Below are 18,455 nucleotides of genomic sequence, written 5' to 3' on the forward strand. Positions count from 1 at the left end.
CTGCTTAGCCTTCTGCTTACAAATTGGCATTTTGGCATAAGCTGTCCTCAGCAGCGCACACCAGGGATGAGGAGCTGAAATCTCAGCTGATAGATGGGAGGACTGAAACCTCGGCAAGGAAGGAGAAGGGTCTGTGCATCTCTCCCTTTCAGGATGTTAAAAGCACAACGTACCAAGCTTTCTGCTTTATCCTTACCTGAAGGATGGGAGGGAGTTGCCTCCACTTGCTTTAGTGGGGGTGATCCTTCCTTCAGTCAGAAACAAAAGCTGCAGCATTTGGGTTACTGTCATTATTTTGCTTTGTGTGTTGTAGAAAAACCTGTTTTGTTGCAACTTCTTGCTCCGCACTAGTTCTGTGTTCAAAATCCTGAAGAGCTATCATGCATGCATTGCATTTTTGATGTGCTGGTGCATGCAAAGCCAGATGAAAGAATGTATAGCTAATATCTTGCATTTGGTTTGCTGGATAGGTCAAGTTTGAAGCTTCAGGGACTGAAATTTATGCTTGATTTGATGCACATGAGTAAGCCTATTGAATTCAAAGTTCAGCATCTGTGCAAGTCTTCAAGACTAGGGACTTGCTTTGTAAAGAGGATGATGTTTTCCTGTTGCACTGCTAGGAATTAGAGAAGGCTTTGCTTTTGTTATCTTTTTCTTATTCTAGTCTGAAAAAGAAACAGCTGCCAGAGAAATCTGTGGATGTGACGTGTTTCAAGAACCTCTCAAACAGTTTATGTTTGTAAGGGAAGTGAGAACTGAAAACCACCTCATCTTCTAGCACAAATATTTGGAAATATCATTAATACGTTACTGTAATGGGATAATTATTAAATGCTTTGGTACTTAATGTCACATCATGATGGAATCACTTGATTACATTTTAAAGCACTTTTATTATAATTGCTGTGATTCTAGAGAATACACGTGGTTTTACAGCATTGATTTTAAAGACTTACATGAATTTTTAAACTTAGCAGATATAAACCTTTGGAGAATGGCCAGTACTCTTGAATGTGCTGTATACACTCTAAGGAGTATTTAAGTACATCTTTTGGACCTTGGTTGCTAGTAATTAACATTTCTTCTAAACTTTCAATGATCCGTACTTTTTTTTTTCAGTTACAGCTGCAGGTTTGTTTGTTGAAAATAGGCTCAAATGTTCTGTAGGTGCGTGTGGCAGTGGGGACCAGAATGAAAGTGATATCCATGCTCCAGGCAACTGGTAACATCTGATTGTTAATAGTCTACATGAATAGCCAGGATTGGCCTAAGTGGCTACTAGGAGCACAGCTGATACTCCAGCCAGAAAAGTTTATTTTCCAAGTCACTTTCAAAGAAAATACTCCATGTTACTGCATCTGTGTGTTCATTAACAAGAGCAACTGGTTGCATTGAGTAATGGCATCTTTGGCTAATGAGCAGAGGTCTAAGGAACACTGGTTGGTTCTTGTTGTTTGTCTTTGTGATCCTCTGAATAAACTGGCTTATGTCTGACACATTCACAAGTTGTGCCTTGGAACGTCAGGAAACTGTCTTCCAGACCTGAATTCAGTCAAGTCACTGTCATATACGATGGCTTTTCTTGGTTAGCTTAGTCTGTGATGTCCGTAAGACCTTAAATCATTGAGTTTGGATGCTCATCATGAGGTAAGAATGGAAATTAGAATTTGTTTTGCTCAGGGCAGCTGCTCACTATGCCTGTGTTAATGCAAGCCTTCGAACCCAGTCTGTGAGCAATCCTTGTGTCTGGGTGCCCAGCTGTGGAAGAGATGGCTGTAGCCTCTGCAGTGACTAGCCAGGTGGAGCTGGCCTGAAGCAGAGAGGCAGAGTGGCTGGGCTGCCCTGAGGAGAAATCCTCCTTGGAAAGATTGGCTAACAGTGAGCTAACAAATGCACCTGGAAGTTCAAGGAGAAAACTCAGGACAGAGCCATGACAGGGAGAGGAAAAATTGTTTGGGAACTGTAGTCCAGGTTCAACTTAGCTAAAATTTCCTTTTTCCTCAGAGATGTACCCTGAAGCAAGGGACTAAAATAGAGTTGGATGTGTTCCAGGCTCTGTAGTGAGGTAAATGCATATTGCTCTCTTCCCCCGCTTCAGGAACCATAGTGTTAAAACAAAGCCAAGAATCAGTTATATTCCTGTATTCCGTGACAGTCAAAGCTTGTGTTTCAGGAACAAACTCTTGGGGTTATAATCAAACAGCAGCATCAATCTTCCCTGTTAGATTTGAGCAGTTGATTGTGCTAAGTAATACTTTGTGGTCTGTTTTAGAGAAAACATGTGGCTCAGTCTACAGCTAGTGGAGCTGCCTTCTCTTATACTAGCTGAACATCTCACATCTCTCCTTGTATGCCCCTTTTTTTTTTTTTTTCTTTTAAAGCAAAAGCCCTAAGATAGTGTCAGAGAAATTGTTGTCTTTGTATCTGATATCACGTCCAACTTTTGGTTATGAATGCTTTGACCAGAAGGCTATCAGAAGGTGTTCTGATAAATAAGCGTTGTGAGGTCCATTACTTCTGTGTTTGTGTTAATTCATGGAGGAGATACAGCGGGAATTGGTTAGAAATGTGTCTGCAGATGCTTTGCTGCTATTCTTATATCTCTTGTGCTAGTTAACACAGGATGAGCGAAAGAGCAGAATCGTTGTCCATTTTTGTTCTTGTACATAGCTTGGTTGTGCAGTCATGTACTTAAACTACATTCAGTTTTGTTTTCTTTAAATAGGCTTTAATAATGCAAGGCACCTTAAGAAAATATATAATTGTGTGCAATTTGCTGCTTAACAGTACATGGCTTCCCATTTGAACCACCGCTTCCTCCTGAAAGCAGGCACGGAGAACATGTCTTCTTCAGATTTAAAGTGTGTTTTCTCCTATGTGTTCAGTGACAGAATACATAAAGCTGGGCTTTGGGATGTGCATATGCAAAGTGAGGCCGTGATGAAGCATATTTTGAAGTCAGTTGATTACTGCTATTCTGTATATGGCTATTGCTTCCTGTTAGAGAAAGTCACTTCAGCTTCCTTAGCAGCTGTGTCTGTGCCGGCAAGTCCTCCTCTATTTCTGCTTTTGTTGTGCTAGCCTGAAGCCAGGCTTTTGCTTTTACTGGGATTCTTCTGGGAAGTTGCTTTATATGGTGATCACATGGGATACTCAAGGAAGGTGGAAAAAAATACTGAACTGAGATTTTAGCTTTAAATTCCCTCCCCTAGCATCCTCATGTAGTGCCCCCCCCAAAAAAAGTTTGCAAAAATAAGGTCATTAAATGCGTCTAAAGCTGCAGTGACTTCCTGTATCTTGTAGACTGGCTGCCTGACACTTTTCTGAATGTCTAACTGTACTTCTATCACATTCACTTGTTTCGTGGGCATTAAGATATTGTTATGCATTTGACAAGAGCTGCACTCCACTCAGGAAGTCAGGCTGGTATACGAAGCACAGACTGTCTGTTTACTGGTGTATTTTGCTCTGCATTTGTGCTGGATTCCAGGCAGTGATTTTTCAGTCTTGAGGATACCAACTGGAGGCAGAGGCACCTACTGATCTGCAAGATTTTCTGTCTCTTCTCTTATGCTCAAAATGACTTGGCACATCTTCAGAGCACTGTTCCCAGCTCTAGGTCTTGTAGGGAGAACTTAGCATGTTCATAATATGCCTGTGCTGGGGCACCAAACCTGAGACAGGCTTTGTCACTGTGACAGTGTTATCTCAGACAGTACTGCCCAGTACAGTGATGCTGTAAGTATACCTGTAGTGCTCAGTGAGAGAAGTGCTGCATTCAAGTAAGTTGGTTTGCAAACAGGGACATCTTGACTTTCAAATCCTTTCCTTTCTGTAAAAGAGAAGCGAATTACATTTCTTTAGCTTTCTTTACCCTTTCCTTACATCACGTCTAATCTTAGGACGTATATAAGGACAATGTGTTTTGGTTTTCGTTTTAGTGTGTGCACATAGCTTAGAAGACCACTGGATTAGACTTCTGGGTTGAGGACATGGCTTTGAGGTGGCTGCCTTTGCTGAATGATGATGTGCACAGTTTGCCACCTTCCTTGCCCAAGAGTGCCAATTGCAAATCTAATGGTGTCTCTTGCCTGGCCCCAGGCACACATGCTCCACCAAATGAAGATTACTGCTCTCATCCTAATGAATGACTGCAGCTGATTTGTGTCTTTCTAATGATGGAAAAAACTGTAGTGTTGCAGTCCTTGTGCTATTTTTTTTTTTAAACACTATTTTCTTGTGAAGTCTGCATTTTCTTAGCTAATTTACCACATCAAGGTGAAAAACTTCTGCATTACAGTTTTTCAGTTCTGAAGACCACTAAAAACATTCTGGTCAACAAATGTTAAATTTCCAGTAACAACTTGGTACCATCCTGAAGTGGCAACCCTTATAGGGAAAACCCACAAACCAGACTGGCCTGGCCAGATACTTTTATCTCCGTAGTTCAGCTGAGTAAATGATTCCTATGGTTCACTCCCCATGCCCCTCTGCTTTATTTACTAACATAATAGTAATGGGATCCAAGACAGAGGGGTTAAAAGCAAAATCTGATTTCTCTTTTTCCTTCTTTTTTTTTTTTCTCCTCTCTTTTGAGGACATGACCCTTTCGCATAAATGCTTCTTGCTTTCCCAATTTCTAATCCCATTGTGGAATGTATGGAGGCAGCAAATAAAGGACACTTAAATTTGACATAATTATATTTTCAGTAAATATGAAATTCTCTCATTAGTGTTGTAATGAAAAGCTTATCCACCCACTCCCAGGAGAAAAGGCAAACCAACACTGGATCAAATACTTGCAAAAAACAATAGTAAACAGTGTGAGCAATTAATGCTTTTGGTATCTGCTGAGACTGTGAAACCTTGTATCGGCTTCATAGAGAGTGTCTGTAATAGAAATCTGTGTCTGGTTCATTTTGGATTTTGAGGTTGCAAATTGTTGCAGCATTACAAGCTTTCTGCATCAAAGGTGACCGGATGTGTCTGCTAAAGGAGGGAGGATGGATGACACAGACAAGATCCACCTTTGCATTAAATCCTGGTGAGAAAGAGGTAACAAGCATGGGGAACGGTTGGTTCTGGGGATGACCATGAGGGATAGGTCATGTACAGAGGCACGTTGCTTCCTTGCACTTTCTGTGGATGTACAAACGTCTGAAACTCCTCAGTTACAGTAGGACAGAGGACTGGAAAGTAGAGGGAATAGCCCAGCACTGAGGGCTGTGGCATGAACAATAAGATGCATTTTTTTTCTCTCTCATCATTCATGTCTCTTGTGAATGGGGATGGTTGGTGAGCAGCAGGACAAGGAGCAGAGCAGTCACCCTGGGTTTCTGTGCCTTGAAGGAAACCTGCCTTGCTTTGTAATAGCAGTGCTCGCCTCCAGGAGCTCTCCTTTCTTTTGCCTGTTGCGGAGCTTTGCTTTCACCTGAGGTGAGAAGGGGCAGGGTTTTGTCGTGGGAGCGTGTTCCGGTGTCTGCAGGCCTCCAGCCATAAGGCTTCTGGGTTGTAGGAAGTGCTCCCAGGTGAACGGTGGGAAGAGGATCAGGGTCATGCTTGGACTGTGCTGGGGTTGTGCCGTGCCTGCTTACGGCAACAAACGAAACTGAGAAAAAGAGCTGATTTTCTTGGATATGTGAACAAGCAGGAAGGTGCTAGTACTGTCTGTTCCACTGAATTGAGATGGGGAATGCTAGATGGTTTTTAAAAAGTTGAGTACTTACGAATAAAAAAAAAAGTAAAAGCAGCAAGAATGCAATTTTAATATAAGCTATTGCTAGTGTAGTATGAAATTGTTTTTCTGTTGTTATATTAGATGCCAAAGAATTGAAGGCTCAGCCAGAGAACAGCCTGTTTAGTTTATACCTTTTCTTCACAAAATTTGAAAAGAAAATGTTGTATGTTGACATTAAAACAGAAGAGCAGTAAGTGATTTAAAATACTCGGTAGAGCAGTCCTCAGTATTTGTCACTTACAAGGACCAGTGTGTTTGTTCTTACATTTCTGATTAATTATAATCACTGGAGTTGCATTCTGCATCTTTCAGAAACCATAGTAAGCTATCAAAGGGAAAGCCTGCCTCTGTGTGCAGACATTTCACTGCTATTAGTATCTGAGTACTTAAGCTTATCAAGCTACGGGTTTATGTTCTCAACCGTGCTGAAAGGCAGAGATGTGATTGTTAGTGCTGCAAAGGCAGAGAGATTCAAGGCCCAACAGCTAGTGCTAGTGGTCAACTAATGTAGAACAAAAACCTGCTTTACATGAAAAATGAAGTTGTAGGAGCTTTTGGTCCTTTGATGCATGTAGTGTTACGTAGTGATTGTGAGTTAAGCAGCAGCTCCTTCTTGTAAGGCAAGATCTTTCCCCAGCTTCTCCTTTGGAATCTCCCTCTTTCCTCTCTTTGTCCAGTCCTGACTTGAAAGCAGAAACAGTCTTGTGTCTTTACTGAGCCCATGGAGACACAGCAGTGTGCTAGGATCCTCAGACATGGCACTGGTGGAGGCAGAAGTTTATTCTGGGCTGAAGTGCTGAGGACTTTGTGCTAGCGATACCAGATGACACACTGAGAGCACTGACTGCTGAGCCTCTGCAAAGTCCTGGCAGACTTGCATGCATCTTAAATGTGTGCCTGGTAATGAACGTGCTATAGAAGAGACTTGAACATCTGGTCACTTCATTCTAGTATTTCTTAATTTATAAGGATATGAAAATTTGAACATGATATTCGAGATAAAGTTACCAATCTGATAAGATTCATTACACATGAATGAGCATTGTTCTTGTGAATATGGAATGGAACTACTACTATATCAGCTGTGGCTCATTAGCAATGTACATCTCTGAGTTGGAAATCAACTTCATCTAAGACTTAAAACTTGTGCGAGTGTCCCAAACTCTCTCAGAATGCTGCTGAAGTGCTGCGTACCCAGGAAAAATTGTTCACCATAAATATTCTGCACGTGCAGCTTGGAGAGCAGCTGACTTCTTATTTTAAGAGTCAAAACCTTTGGCAGACAAACTATTTAATATGTTGCATGCCTGTCATGTGAATGTGCTTTCTGGGGTGCCTTTTCTCAGGAAGGCAGAGCTAGAGAAGGGACAGCCCATAACCAACACAGCTGGGGAAAACACTCAAGTCTTCATGAAACCTGTAAACAAATTAAACTGGTGTGGAAATGTATGTCTAATTTCTAAGACTTTTTCATTCCATGGGAAGAGAATGAGCATGTTACTGAAAATTAGGAGCACTTACTCATGGTGCTCCTGAGTGAGGAAATAACATCCACCCAATTCTTGGTTTTATTCTTTGTCTTTGAAGAGCAGATGAAACTGCTGGTGTGCTGCTTTTGTATAAACCTCTGTCCCCTTCCCATCTCCCAGCTGTGATGTAAGTGATGGCTTGCAGTTCATCCTGACGGTAGGATGCCAGCAGGTGCCCTGGGGTGATGCCGTGCTTTCCAGCCCCTGGGGTGCTTGTGGTACTTGCCACGACCTGCTGCAGTCTGGGGTCCCAGGGCAGTGCTGTAGTGACTCGCCGCCTGCCCCATCCCCTGCACGCTGGTGGCTGCTCTCACCACTCCTGTTTCTGTAGCTGGAGGACAGTATTGGCCAAAGCCAAGCTCTTTGATTTCTTGGTTTTCCTAGGGATTGTGCATTCTGGATGGAGACAGAACAAGGAATCTTGTTACCCGTATAAACTATGAGGCCTAAATGAAGCAAGTGCTTACTGTTGAAGCCCTCTAAGGCAAAGGATCTGTAGCACATTGCTCAGCTTTCCGACACCTCCTGCACACCTGGCAGCACAGCCAAAGCCAGACACAGTGTTGACATCCTGGGTACAGCATGGCAGCCTTGGGAGGGCTTTGAAGGCAGGGGAAATTACAACAGGTTAAAAAAATTAACCATATTGTTCTGTGGGAGCCTGAAAAGACAGCAAGCTGGAACTGACTCCTTAAGTTCCTTCAGATTTTTTTTTGTTTTGTGAAAAATGGAGAAACAGAGCTAAGGGTTACTGTGCAAATTTAGGGAGGGATGAGTGCTTCTGTCCAGGGTCGCCCAAACCAGCTTTTGGCCGATCCGTCTGCAACTATTACACTCCTTCTGGCGCAAGTAATTTGGATTTATTTTTTTTCCTGAAGACTAAAGCACTGTTTATTAATGCCAACTAAGGCCCTGAGTAATCTTGGAGAGCGGTGGGTTTTTTGTTGTTGTTGTTTTTGAAATCATGCTTAGTTTTTTTTTTCCCTTTAAGTTGCCACTTGGTGCCATAGCTGCTGGTGCCCTGTGTGGCTAGTCAGCAGTGCCAGCCATATGAGCAGTCTTTTGGATCAGTAAATTTGTCTGTTTTCAGGGCAGGAAAGCATGTTCCTCCTCCATCTTTGCCCCATAACAAAATTACAGCAAACTAGGGAAGAGAATTCTGTTAATCAGAGTAGTCAATTGGGGAATCATTAGCTCAGATTTTAAACACTATTTGTAATTTGCTTTAGGGTCTGTAGCCTAATTCTTTCCTTTGAGTTAATTAAAATATGTTTGAATTTGACAGACATTTCCAAATCTCCCTGCAATCCAGGAGGAAGGGTGGATTTTTTTTTTTTCCATCCTCCATCAAGTACAGAGGCTCTGAGCGCAGAAGAATTTCACTACAATGCTGCAAGGTTGTTTACCTTAGCTCCTTCACAAAAGATAATCCAACAAATTACATTAATTATAAACCAATATGTTCTGTTCAATTCCCACATGAGCCAAACCTGGGTATGAGCATCTGCTCTTATTTTCTGAGCTGGGTTTTGAGGACAAGACTCACAACAATGCTCAATCCATAATTAACAGAAAAATTAAAGATGCAACATCCCTTGCATCCTGCTTTTTGAAGCAGCATGTTTAAAAATATACATGCACTGTCCTGGCAGTTTTTATTCAACTTAAAAACAAAAAAAAAACCCCAAAAACAAAAACACACACAAACAATACTCTATTGTTACCACTGGTGTGTTTTTGTTTGTTTAAAATATTTACATTTATGTTAGGCTTAAAATAAACATGTAAATACTTTCCATAAGAAAAAAAGATTCATAATTCCCTCTTGTGCCACATTTTTTTTTTTTTCTTTTCAATTGTTTCTCTCCCTCCCCCCAAGATGACCTCTTTTCATAAAATGTGGTTTATTCTGCGTTAAGGATATTGTTTTCCTTATGAAAAAAGGACTGCTTGGGCTTCTTCTTATTTTACTTTTTTTAAGTGGCATATTTTTTCAGTTTCATTTCATAACAGGAAACAAAAGAGAACGTGATTGTTTGACCTGGTTACCAAAGAAATATTTGGCTAATAAAAATCCCATTTGCGTGATGCCAAGTTCTGCTCATTGTTTATGGTAAGCATGCCTATACAATTATGCTCCATTTGCATGTTGAAGGAGTGGGGGAAAGAAGGCTTTTGTGGTTCAGGCACTAACCTGGCACTTGAGATAAGAGATCAGTTCCCAGCTGTGTAGCAGACCAACTTTGAGCAGACTGCAAATTTCTGTGGCTTACTTTTGCAAAGAGGAGAAAAGCGGAGTTATTAATCCCATCTTCCATCTTGTTTCTGAAGAAACTCAACCTCTGAAGGCTGTGGGCCCCCACCTGTAGGACCAGGCCTGCTGCAGCCCCCAGTCTACATCCGGGGGGACAGCTGCATGGCCTTCACCTCAGGCTGTTGCAGGAGCAGGGCTGAAGGTGTAGCTGACCTAGTGTAGAGTTATCAATCCGTGCTTCACAGAGCTCATGCAGCAAGGGGCATAAATGATTGGTTGGTTGCTATGTTCTGTTCCCGTTTTAGGGAGGAGGAGCTGGACTTCTTGCTAATGAAAGCCTTTTTGCTCTGTGCAGCCTGGCTGGTGGGTTTGCCTCTACACATGGTGGTGCCAACAGTGGCTGTAGGCCTATTGCTGGGACCCTGCAGAACCCTGCACTACTGTTGGAAATGAGCGTGGTTGCTGCCCCGCTCATACCACCACACTGTAGGCAAGTTGGATTTCCTGCATTTCACGCAAGCCTTGTTTTAATGAATAAATCATTGATGAGAAGACAATAGAAACTCATTAACTACAAGGAAAAATATAACATGGAAAAGCTTAATATGTTGGGAAGTGTGTCTTTTGCAGAGAGAGAGAGAGAGAGAGAGAGAGAGAGAGAGAGAGAGGGGCCACTCCTCTGAAAGCCAAGGCAAACAGCCACCAGAGAGTCAGAAATGTCTCCTGTCCCTCAGGACCTGCAGCACAACTCAAGCTGCAAGCACGCTGCAGAGAGCAGGATGTGGTGAACCTGACCTCAAGGGGCTCCCTGCCTGGCAGTGCAGTGAGAGCTGTGGAGCAGTTCAGGGAGAGACTGCTGCAGCTGTTCTGCAGTGACTGGTTTGTTCAGAGGGTTTTTCTTGTGTAGCTCTCATTGTTAGAAGGGCCACAAACCTGGATGTAGTGTTCAGGAACATCAACTCTTGCTAAGCCTGTAGATCCTCCACACTTGTTATTCTGATGTTCTTGGTGTTCCCTATGCCACCTGCATAGGCAAGGCTCACTCAAGCTGTTCCTAACGGGGCAGCAGTGCTCCTGAGGCTGTTGTTCTGTGTGCAGTTCCATTTGGACAGTATAGACATATAGTCTTCCTGGGCCGCGTGTGGGTGCCTAATGTCCTTGGTGAGAGAAGCTTTGAGAGAAAGGCGTATCTGAACCAGTCTCCAAATGTAAAAAATAATAAACAGACAGCTCTCAGTTTCTCTCACATCTTTGATCATTTCCCCTCCCACTTAAAATGTGGTCCTTGCATTCTGGGACAGATGGGTGCCAAAACCTCTTCCTTTGCTGGGAGCGCGAGGTTTTCAGCTGCGCGGTTTGCAGCGCGCGCTTGAGGAGAAGCCTTCTGCCTTCAGTGCTGCTCCTGGGGAGATGTGTGTTCCTGTGCAGCAAAAGCATGTGCTGTGCAGCAGCCCCTGCTTAGTAGGACTTGGAAAATGACTTCAGAATGGCACAGTGTGAACGCTGTGCCCAATGTGTGATATTAAAACACTTAGAACTGGATCAAATCAAACCCGGTTTTCACCACAAATGTGCAGAGGCTGTTCTTGTTTGAAGACTCTTTCTTTGCCAAGTTCCATCTTTCCACACTGAGCTGCTTTAAAGAAAGGAAGAGGGAAAAAAGAAAGCCCTCTATATGTATGTATTTATGGAGCTGAACGTTTTTTCATCACATTTAATACAAAAATATTGTCTTTTGGCAGTGAATCAGCTAGTAGGTGTTGGATCCAGAATGTATTGTAAATTTACGAGTGACGGTAAATGACGTTTACACCCCGTAAATCTGGTAAGGAGGTGTTCAGGTCAAAAAATCAAGGCCTTCAAAGCTGAGAAATGACAGAATTAATAATTGAATTGAGCTCTTTGTGTGTCTGAACATGTGCGTGTATTTATAGTTTCAGTTACGTGACTGCTGATGTTGTTCCATGAGACCCGTCTCTTCTAGTGTGTAGGTGGTGACTCAGTTCTCTTGCACCGCGTGCTGATTTTCACGACCCAAGCCCTAGTAAGTTACCCACTGATGTCTGTTCTAGGTGGCCCAGGCCACAAGGCTCCCAAGTTAGGAGCACTCCAGTGTGGAGACTTGAGCACCAAGCCTACAGACAGGCCATTGCAGGGTCGCAGGGACAGGACCATGCTCTGAGCGAATGCTTCTGCCTGTCCCCAAGCCCCAGAAGCCAAGGGTAGCAGTAGTTGGTACATGCAGTTTGCTGTTAAAACCGTCTTCATAGAAAGAGGTTCCGTGGCTTCCCGTACGAGGCATGTTCCAGTGCAAAGCTACTTTTATATTTCTTTATTCCATCTAGTCATAATCAAAGTGATGTTTGCTGTGTATCAAGGCAATTCCTTTCTGTGCTATTTCTAATATTGCTGGAGAGCAATTGCTCAGTGTCTTTTACATAACCTCTTTTGGAAGAGCCTTATCGTGTAATCTGGTGTTTCTAAACAAAAGTTTACAATAAAAGCTGTCACTTGGAGCAAAGATTCAAAAAGCAAGGGCATGTCTGTGTGTTATTTCATTGGTTCTGCATTGCAGAACCTTTTGGAACCCACCACAGCTTGAAAGGAAAACCTTTAGAAAGTATTTTTATATTATTGGATTTTTGAGTTATTTTCAATTTGGGGATATTAGGTTTCCACATATTATATTTGGCTTAAGCTTTCTTATTTGCTTGAGGTTTTCTGCTTTTAGAGTGATTTTTTTTTTTAATGGATTTTTTTTTTTTTATTCTTTCTGTTTTAAAGCAGTGTGTTCATTACACTTGGTTCTGTAGTTTGGAGTCACTTGGAGGATTAAATGGCCTTTCAACATGTGTAAGGAGTTTAACCAAATTAAGTGGCATTTATTGAATGGGCTTGTTTTTATTTATTTACAAAGTTCACCAGGATATTACTCACTATGGCTCGAGTCTGATATTGATCTGAGGTCTAGGCCTGAGCAAGGGACCAAAAAAAGGGCAAATTAAGCAAGAACATCAGTAACAACTCTTCCAAATTAACTTGTAAAGTAAGTGAAAACCGAACAGAGGAAAACAGAGAATGGGGAAACCCACTGTTCCTGATATGTGGTGAGGTGGTGGCGTGGCCAGAGCAGAGCTGGCCACGAGTGTCTCAGAGCAGCAGCCATGGCAGTGCCTTGCTCCTGGCAAGCTCTCACTTGGCTTCCACCCTCAGCAGGTGGGAAAGGTTTTGACTGGGTGTTTGCATCACTTACCCTGGGCCTCTGAAGAAAGTCTCCAGCTCAAATATCAGTGCAGCAGGGAGTTTCCTTTCTCTTCCAGCTGAGGAGCTAGGCTGCCTGGGTTTGATGAGCAGACGTGGAGCCTGGTTCCATGTAGGGCACTAGCACTCTCCCAACAGACAGCTGTCTGCCTTGTGGGTCTCAGCTCTCATCCTCCATGGGGTGCCTTACTGCAGGTATCTCTGGACGCAGCCTCTGCGACAGTCACATCCAAGCTTTTTATCACTGTAAAATTTACTTTGTCCCTTTTATTGCATTTAGAAAAATTAGCCTGTTACAAAACAGCTGGCTGCTTTGAGGGCGTGCAAGCGTGTGTCTGACAGCACATGCTTTTACTTTTTAATGAACTATTTCCCCTGGCTTCATCTTACTTCCACAGTCTATTTTTGTTGTTGTAATGACACTGGTCAGTGAAGCTCAGAGGAAATCAGTCATCAAGATGCGTGGTGCTGAAGTGGTGTTTCTGCTAGGGTGGGGATTGTGTTAATGCCTTTGGAGATTTCTTGCTGTTGTCACTGCTGCATCAACACCATAATGCAGAACTACCTAAATTGAACCAAGAGTAAAAATGTGGAGCTATATAACTAAGTTACCTGAGAAAAATTTCTTGGGACATTCATTTTAACTCATGCTAGGACAGTCAAAGTGACCCCTAATATGTTCTGTTGGGATGCCTGGCATCTGTTACCTTACTCTAATGCACAGGATTTTCTTCTGTTTCCTCACTAGCAAATCTGGCCTGGAATTTGTGAAACTTCAACCTTTCGGAAGTGTGGAATAAAACTAAAATATTGAGATTTTGGAAAGTGAGGTTCTTTAATTAGTCAGGGTTAGATCAGAGTTTAGATTAAAAGTCCTCCCACAGAGGCCATCGGTAACTTTTTTTGGGCAGCTGTTTCACAACTTCTCTATTTCCCTGTCCTCTTCCTCCTGCAGGCTCATCTTTCCTATACTGTTTTGTGCTGCAGTTCTCTCAGTTCAGGTTTATATGAGCCTGGTCTATGAACCTAATTCTGCAGTAGGTGGTTACATCATATCAAACAGATTGGATTTCCTGAGGCCAAAAGAAATAGTGTTGGTTATCTTCCCTTAAGCTCCCCCAGCTCCTTAAACGTTATGACATTTCTAGGATATTCCTTTTGCTTTCACTGCCTTCACTTGCTTCACTTCTTATCCCTGCTCAGTTCCTTCACATCTTTGCAGAATGACCTGAATAAACATTCATTCTTTCTTGGGGAGGAAATACGGGAAAACCCCAGACAAAATGAAACACTGACTGTTTTGCTCAGCGGCCCTAGTGGCGTGTGGTTTCCACCACTGCTGTACTATCACATATATGGATGGTGATGTATTTATGCTTCTCTATGCACAGCCTTAAAATGTAATAAATCTAATTATTCTTGAGTTCTCCCTTCAGAGGTTCTACCTCAGTAAGGTAAGATCTTGAAAGATATGAGTGATCCGTGTCCTCCAAGTTTCTTGTTCTTTAGAATAAACTCTGTTTATTCACAGGTTTTGGGGCTTTTCTGTGATTCTTTATGCAGTGGATATGCTCAGATAGCAGAGTAATAAAGGACTACTAATCCTATTACTTAGTCTTTAATTACTCATGAAATAAAACTACTTGAAAATCACTTTTTCACAGAGAGAACTATCTCTTTCCTTCCTGTTTAGGCAATAACCCATGATATCTGAGACTGCAAACGTGGGAAATCCTATTCCTTTTTTTTACTCAATTTTTATTTCAATGTTGATCGTATTTTTACCTAAAACTAAATTTCATCAGCTTCAGATGTCTTGTTAACACAAAATTAAGACAACAACAACTTGTAAATTGTAAAATTTATGAAAATAAAAATGGATTAATATTTGATGAAGCATCCACAAAGAGAGACTTAATTGTTCATGTATTATTTATGGTCTGTGGGGAACAATTTATCTTGTTTTTACCCTTTAGAGCAGTCCCTGAGAGCTGTGATGCAGAGCCATTTCAGAGCAGGCAGGGTTGATGTTTCTTCTTCCTGGGGGCTTTCCTCTCACTGGCTGGCGGAAGGCAAGCGGCAAGCCCTGTGGCGCTGGCAGCCAGATCCCACCTTCCCCTGCAGACCTGCACTGTGGCTCTGGGTTGTGAGCAGAGGATGTGGTGTGAGTAGTCCTGCTGTTGTCCAGCCATTCCTTCTTTATATTTCCTGGCTCACTTTGAGCTGAGGCAGACCCCGTTCCTCCACTGTCTGGGCAGCAGCAGCTCTCTGAGATGGCAATGCAGATGGCATTGTCAAGCGCTCACAGCTGCTCACAGCATGGCTGCTTACAGTGCAGACCAACCTGCTCTTAGGCCCCAGGCTACTGTCTCTGGGGCTTGCCCTGGTGTCTTGCATCAACCTGGGTGCGGTGGCACAGCGTGAAACTGTCCAGCCTGTGACTTTGGCAGCTCCACTGCAATCTGCAACAATTTGACGCTCCTTTCTGAGGTCAGGGTGGACTGGTGGGGGAATTTTGTGCTGCAGGTGGGTAGAACACAAAGCCTGCTGGATGACTTCTGACTAGTCGTCAGTTGGGTTCATATCTGTGCATGTATCTATGTGTACTCTCTTTGTAGGCTAGATGAGTGGATCCCAGTATGAGTATGTGCCTTCTGTTCTTACACATGCATGAAAGCAGTTTTGTCTCTTCACCTGCCTTGATCATCTTTTTTTTTTTTTTTTTTTTTTTTGTCTTTTCCCTCCCTCCACCTCCATTGTCTATTCATGCAGATGAGATTTGGGTAGAAATGGAAGATGGAACCTCTCCTTTTCCTTGGGAGAGAGAACTTAGTAATGGCAGTCGATACAATAGAAAACGTTTCTCTACTCCACCAGCATATAAGTACTTGCAGGGGCTTCTCATTAGTGAATGTTGTTGCAGGCAATAATGTGAGGTCTAAAAGTCACTTTGCTAGAGATCAACTTTTGATAAATATATTTTAATTTCTTTATTGAGTTTTAAAGTACAACAGCCATTGTTGAATAGGTGCAACTGAAAACATGTTAAATAGCCTTCAACTCTTCACATTTGTATTGAACATCATCTCCAGGAATGACATTTCTTGTTACCATGGAAACAAATTTGACATTTCAAAAATACATTTATTGCTGGGTCACTAAGATAGGAATTCTGAAAGAAAAAAAGGTCAGAATATTTCCTTGTCTCAGAGATATCATACAGTTTGCTATATTCCTTTGGAGGAAAAAAATATATATATGGTATTGTTTGTAAAATAGCAGCCTCCAGCTTGATCCAGTTTGAAAATATTTTGTCAAGTTGGTGGCAGTGTTACAGGTCAATAAAACGTGTCTCAGTCTCTGGGATTTTGCAAAGTGATTGAAACTGTTTCTTGGATCAAGACCTTTTCTGGATCAGTTCTTGTTCCTAAGGACTTTCAGTCATTACTTTCATAATTGCACTAGCTGTTCTCTACTTTGTTGATCCTTACAGAAAACATTTGAAAAATAAATGTCAAGACTTTCTATCCAGGGAAAAAAAATTAACTGGAATTAAGCTAAAGTTTTATCCCAGATAATGCATTTAAAATAAATTTTGGAAATTAAGTAATCAAGACTAAGGATTGGTATTAAAGAATGAGCGTGTGCGTATGTGAAAATGTATGCTTCATTCAGAGTTTTCTTAATATGGGTCAAACTGCTCTTTACTGCTTTAGTGTAGCTTTATAGTGATATATTATAGAATTAAATACTGATAAAAATGAAAGGACTGATTACCAGTGAAAGTGAAAGGACTGACTGCATGAAGTTGAAATACTGATTTCCAAGTGCTTTACCTTTTACATGTAGTTGTTGAAAGCTAACCATGATTGGAGAGTAGAATATAGCCTGCAGCATGGTCTTTATCATTTGTACATGCAAATAATGGCACTGAGCAGGGAAAAAAAACATGGAGGGGGGAGAGGGGATTGTGATTTATGGAGAAGTCCAGCTCATGTAAATACTACTGAGCAACCACAGCAGATGTGTATGTGGAGAAGCATGTGTAGGTTTGACCTCATGTAGGCTATGAACCTGGTAAAGGCAGTCCTGTTCTGTGCACCTGATTTCCTCCTGTGTTCTGTGAAGCTGTCCTAGAAAAGCTTCCAGACCAGAGCTGGCTGGTGCATAGACAACAGCATCAGTGTGTGTCTGCACACATCTGTGTAGATGTACATCCACAGAGTCAACATAAACGTATTTTGTTAGCAAAACAAGTATTACTGGGGTGGGGTTGTTCCACTCTTCTGAAGTCTGTATTTCTGCTGCTTTGTCCCACTAATGTTTTCTGAGCATCGCAAGAGGGAGAATCTCCTGATTCAAAGCCATTTCAGAAGCAACATTAATTACCATGCCAAGCTGAATTATTGTGCTGTGCAGGGACTGGGGAGGAGTACCTCCCATTAATATCAATGGATGAGTCCTGTGATGAAACGCTCAAGGACCACACAGAAAAGTGACCTACTTAGATATTAACACTGCTGTTGCTTAGACTCATACCTGCCTTCAAATTCAGAAAGACTTTCACATCTTAAAAGGTAGCCATCCAATTTTATTGCATAAGAGGAAAAAAAATCTGCCTTTGGTCACCAAGAATATCAGTGCATAACCAGGATATCAGTGAATAACAGAAATTTTTGAATAGTCTTTCCTCCCTCTCCTTTTTACTTTAAGAGCAGCCTGTATTGAGCTCTACTCCTCTTTGCATCTGGACTTGCATGAAATGAAACCAGGCCTGCAGTTTGTCTACTCCAAATAAAATGTAAATGGAAAATGCATTAAAAAAAAAGTGCAGGTGGCATTTATGCATGTCTTACACATGCATGTGCAAAAGAATGGATCTTTGTTTTCTGCTCCTTTCTTTCAAGTACCTTGTTTCTGTTTAGAAAGCAAAGTGTTAAGTATTTGCAAATACAACAGCAGTGCAAACATGTTAGCTTACAACTTCTCCCCAGCTGTATCTTCAATGACCTTGGACATTATAGACCATTTACTGAAAGGGGACGGTGCCCTGGCCACTGGGGTTATCTGCTGCCCTCTCTCAGCACGTTGCCTCCAATAGCTTATCTAGCTGACTTAGGAGGGGGAATGGGTTTCAGCAGCACTACAGGCAGTGTTGATGCTACAGAGGCAGAGGGGCTCCTGAGATTAGCATCTGTGTTTATGGTGCTGAGTAAAGCCTAGTCAAACTTGAATGTAAAGACACTAGTTAATATTTTAAGTAAGTCTCAAATTGCTGCAAAACTAACAGGAATGCTTTCTTAGTGTTGGCATCTTTGAAGTACTCTAGAACAGTCTGGTACACCTTCTTTGGGCTCACTGGAGAGCTCGTGAGCTGAGTGTGGCTCAGCCAGCTACGTATACGCAGGGTTGGAATCCGTGATCTACTCAGATGTACTCTGAATTCATTTGAGTTTGAATTTAAGCTGACCTTTGAGGAATATCAGGGAACACAGCCATGTCCCCCTTTTCTTCTTATTCCCACACTGCCTAGTGTTAACTAATTGCAGAGATGAGGACTTTGCTTCTATCTCACAATTTCCAAATCTTTTTGGTTATTTTCCTGGTGTTCCTGTGAAGCTGCTCCAGCTCTTCAGCACCTTCAGTTTGGGAACATCAGATAGAGCACAGGCAT

General features: G+C 42.1%; 1 long non-coding RNA gene across 1 annotated transcript in view; it reads left to right on the plus strand.

Annotated features, from left to right (window-relative positions):
• The window catches only part of LOC122181723, a 12,291-nt gene extending 2,980 nt beyond the window's left edge, over positions 1 to 9,311 (plus strand). Inside the window, exons 2-3 of the long non-coding RNA XR_006179563.1 lie at positions 8,552 to 8,663; positions 9,264 to 9,311. This is a non-coding gene — a long non-coding RNA (uncharacterized LOC122181723). The remainder of the gene's footprint in view (positions 1 to 8,551; positions 8,664 to 9,263) is intronic.
• Positions 9,312 to 18,455: the final 9,144 nt, after the last annotated feature.

This window comes from Lagopus leucura, unplaced genomic scaffold, assembly GCF_019238085.1.
Source record: "Lagopus leucura isolate 7727_CA_CO unplaced genomic scaffold, USGS_WTPT01 Super-Scaffold_100012, whole genome shotgun sequence".
In the NCBI taxonomy this organism is placed as follows: Eukaryota; Metazoa; Chordata; class Aves; order Galliformes; family Phasianidae; genus Lagopus; species Lagopus leucura.